The sequence below is a fragment of the Sciurus vulgaris genome (assembly GCF_902686455.1).
Source record: "Sciurus vulgaris genome assembly, chromosome: 7".
Lineage (NCBI taxonomy): Eukaryota > Metazoa > Chordata > Mammalia > Rodentia > Sciuridae > Sciurus > Sciurus vulgaris.
Window position 1 is genome coordinate 38315967 of NC_136467.1, and position 4807 is coordinate 38320773.

General features: G+C 34.3%; 1 protein-coding gene across 7 annotated transcripts in view; it reads left to right on the forward strand.

Annotated features, from left to right (window-relative positions):
- The window catches only part of ECHDC1 (ethylmalonyl-CoA decarboxylase 1), a 32381-nt gene that overhangs the window by 26460 nt on the left and 1114 nt on the right, over positions 1 to 4807 (forward strand). The gene's annotated exons all lie outside the window — the stretch shown is intronic.

Genomic DNA, 4807 nt, shown 5'->3' on the forward strand with positions numbered 1-4807 from the left:
ATCTTTTCTGATTTGATGATCAAAACTTAATTTAATTTGCCTTTTTAGAGATTTTTAGTGATACACAATATACAATTTTATATATTCTTTGATTTGTGTATATGCATGTGAATTGTCAGCATTTCCTTTTTCCATTTTTCTTTTGGGGTATTGAGAAACACATTTTTACTCCTTTATCTCTATAATGAAATAAAATTTTCAATTTGCAGTTTAGAACCTTACCTAGCTAATTGGCTTCCAATCTCTAACATTGTTTTCCTGTATATAAATAACCCTCAGCCTCAGGTATCAGCATTTCCAGCTATTACCCATTAGTTCAATGTATATCTCAAAGAAAGGAAGCTATAAAACAATGCTAGTTCCAAAGGACCTTACTGTAGATAGCACTTTTCTTAAAAATTCTTGCTTGATATATACATAATACACATTTTGCATTTGTGCACTGTTCCACCCCCAAAGGACTAATTTCCGTTTTTATTTGGAAGTTTCTGGATTCTGAAAATAAGATGCCCCCCTCATGAAGCAGGCACATTGCCCATGTCACTTTGTTTTGTGGTTTCCACATTAATTGGAAATTGTTACTTTAAATCCTGTGATACCAAGAAATCCCATTTTCAGCCAAGTGTGGTGGCTCACGCAGGCCTGCAATCCCAGCAGCTTGGGAGGGTGAAGCAGGAGGATCATGAGTCCAAAACCAGCAATTTACTGAGGCCCTAAGCAACTTAGCAAGACCCTGTCTCAAGATAAAATACTTAATGGGCTGAGGCTGTGGCTCAGTGGTAGAGCACTTGCCTAGCATGTGTGAGGCACTGGGCTTGATTCTCAGCACCGCGTATAAGTAAATAAACAAAAAAGATCTATGGACAATTAAATAATATTTAAAAATAAAATACATAAGAAAGGGCTGGGGATGGGGCTTAGGCTTAGTGGTTAAGTGCCCCTGGGTTCAATCCCTGATACCAAAAAAAAAAAAAAAAAAAAAAAAAAAAGGAAAGAAGAAAATCCATCTTTGATCATTCTAGGATTACTATCTGGGTACCAAAATCCCATGATGTTCACAAAACATTTTCCAGGCTATTCCCCACCTCACCACCACCACACACACAAATAAAAATTTTCCTTCGTTCAGCCTATACTGTTGTGTAAATGAAGGGAGTCTCATGAGGCCAGTCATCTGAGAGTTGGGAATCAAAAAATTGAGATTTTAGGGAGAATTTTTGGTTTCTTTCCTTCTGTTTTCTATACTTTGTCTCATGATGGCAAGTAGAAAGCAAAAGGGAAGCAGGCGCCAGGAAAGTGTGTGTGCAAATAAGTATTTATGTTCAAACATGATTTAAAGTATTGTTTGTGGTCAGAGATGCTAATTATGTGGTTTTCTATACCATATTTCCCCCAAGTCAGCAGCTTGCCTTGTCTTTGACTCCTAATATGCAATGAAAAAGGATTAGCAGTTTCCAGCCCCAAAGCTTATTTAAATCAATGATTAAAACCTTTAAATCTGTGACATAATTGTTAATTTTACAGTATCAAAAATATTTAAAAACTTTCAAGTATTTGGTTACTTATTTCATTTTGTGTCCTTTTACTTAGTTATAATTTATGAGGTGTGGTATGCAGCCAGTCTAGTAGCCATGCTAGGATTCCAAGCCAAGCAGTCTAGCGACATCATCTGTGCACTTCACAGCATAGTTGAATAATGTCCCAATTCAATATGCATTTCCATCCTTCATCACCAAGTACATGTGCCTTTCCTTCAACACTGAACACTTTTAAAAACTATTTTTCTTGTATAACTTTTACTAAAAACTTCCTGTTTTAGTAAAATTTGATAAGTTCTTTTTAAAATTGTTTTTCTTGACTACATTTGTTCACCCCAAAACTTAGAATTAACTTTCAGAAAGTAGTAAGTAGCACACTGAACAGTCTTTCCAGGTATCAACACTTGACCTTGTATCATCAGCCAAATGTTAATAGTCTTTCTGTAGTTCTGTACAGTTTCTCCTATAACACTCTTCTATCCAGATAGTAACAAGAAACATTTGATTATTTCTTCTCCCCCAGGTTGTCAGAGGAAATTTTAAATATTGCCAGTAATGATTACAGAATGAATAGACTAAAATACTTATAATTCTTTTACTTGTCAAAATAAGGGGCTTTAGTATGATCTTATAGAGTCTGTAGTAAGTCTATAGAATTATAAGAGCTAAGTCTTCTGTTGTTTACATGAATTGATAGATTACCCCTTCACAATATATTACAGGTGATACCAGGTAACTACATTAAACTCTGGAATTAGTCTATAATCTTATAAGATGAAGAAGCAGTTCTATTTGTGCATGTATTTTGATTAGATCATGTTTCCTTAAATTAGGTTTTCTACATTTAAAATGTTATATTTAGACTATAATATTTAGGTCAATAGAGTGCTATGAAAGGTTACTCTCTGTTCTGTGTTTCTCCTTCTTGTTAAACAACTATGTTCTTCAAACACCAGTGGTTTTTTTATCATATTTATTTACTGTATATCAATACAAAAAGGCACACACTAAAGAACAGATGTCAGTTTGAACACAACAGATAATCTTACAAAGATTACCTCAGGATTTGTTAGTTATGAAGTAGTATTTAAAAAGGCATTTTATCTTGTAAAATAGAACAAAGGGGGAAGATGATGGTATGAAGATCATAATGAAGTTTCTTTAGAAGCAAAGAATCTAAAATATGTTAGTAATAACTTTTGTTGTATAAACCCATATACATTATACTAACATCTAGGTTGTTAACCAAATTTTTTTGCCCCCCAGCACTGAGGATTGAACCCAAAGGGTGAGGCAAGCACTCTGTCACTGAGCCTACCTGCGTAGCACAATAATTTTTATGTTCAGCTGATGTTCCTAACAGTCCTTTTCTCCATTGTAGGCATAACTCTGAACCAACATCAGTGTGAATTCCACAATTTAATTTGAATGACATAATTCATTGTGTGAAAAGCTTTATGACTGGGTTAAAAATTAACAATATTCCTATCTCCAAGGCTATCAGACATTATAATTTGAATCCTTAAATTTTTGAGTTTTGTTTGTGATAAGGCAGTATTCCTCTTACAATTTTCATCTACATTCAGATTCTTAATGAAACCTGTTCTTTCTTATGCCTCATTTAAAAATAATTTATCAAAACTATTTTCATAGATATTTCTGTACTTGAAGTATTTCTCCTGTAAAGTGTCAGAAGCCTCAAGTCTGTTGTTCTTTCGGCATAAGAGAAGTAAATCACCTGCAGTTAACATTTAATGTTTTGAAAAGCAAGATTCAAGGTCTTCTTTTTATAACTAGTTTGAAAGCAATTTTTCTTAAGGAATTTAAAATTTTGACATGACATTTTAGTCAAAATGACGTTTTAACATAGTGAAAGCATGCAGTCAAAAACTCATTTCATACTATTTCCTAACTATATAACTTTACTCAATCCCTTAATATTATACAGATGTTTCTAGGCAAACATGAAGCCTTTTGCTATGACCACTAATTTTTTATAACTAACTCCCTTTTGTTGTTCCATGTTGCTTATTAATCTATGGTCATACTTATAAACATTCCACAATTTGGAGAAAAAGAACCCCTGCTGTAGGAAATCACTGCTATCAGTCTATCCAGGTAGTGATGTTTTTATTGGTATCCCTGCTCCCACTCTTGACCCACCAACTACTGTGTGCCACAAAGTTGAGTACATACAACACTTACTATCCAGGTTTAAGTCCTAGCTTTGCCATTGCTTTGTAGCCTAGATTGAGCTATTTAACTTTTGTTGCCTCGATTTTTCCATCTTTAATAATGAGGGTGTTACCATACATCACATGGTTGTTCTCAGGGATTAACATAAGCTTCCTTAACAATTGGTGTAAGTGCTATTAAATACTAATTTAAGTCTTTATACAGCAACCAGAACAACCCTTACAAAATGTGAGGTGCTAGTCTCTTGGTTGACTCCTTTAAGAAATTTCACAAAGAGTAAAACCTGAGCTCCTTATGGAGATCCCTCTGATGTTGTTCTGCATTACTCGTTGCTTCCTCTATTCCAGTTAAGTTGACCCCATCCCCAGAGATACAAAACAGTCCTCGTTCAAGACCTTTCCATTTGGAATTGCTTCTTCTTGGAACGCTTTCTCCAGATATTTGCACTGCTCAAATATCTGTCACAGGCCATATCCATCAACATACATATCCTCATTCGTTAATTCCTTGCCCCATTTTTTCCTTATAGCACTTATCAACACATATTGTGTAGTGCCTTTCTCTCCAAACTGGTACACAAGCACAAGAATTCTGTTAATTCACAGAGTATTCAAGCATCTAAAACACTTCCTGGTATTGGCAGTGCTCAGTAAATATTTGCTAGACAGATGTTGGGCAGTAAAACAAAATTTCATATTTTTTTCCTGAGGACTGAGAACCCTACCTTATTATGCTTTTGTGTGTGGGCATGTGTACAACAGTAAATACCTTACATTTCCTATGCCCATACTTTCTCCTGATTCAGGTTCTCATTAGGACACCACTCACTTGAGAAAAAAATTGGGCTTTTAGAAATAAACAATTTGCAAAGTTAAGAATAAGCAAGCACAACAAAAATGATTTTTTTTGTGTGTTAAAAATCTTAGATGGAACAACTTCATCTTTCTAATATTCAGTTTTTAATATGTATCTGCCTAAAAAGATCAGTGGTTTCATGTCACATTATGAAGAGTTGGTACTTAGGATTGTTAGCACATATATGCAGTTATATTTTTCTCTTTTTGCTTTTGCAG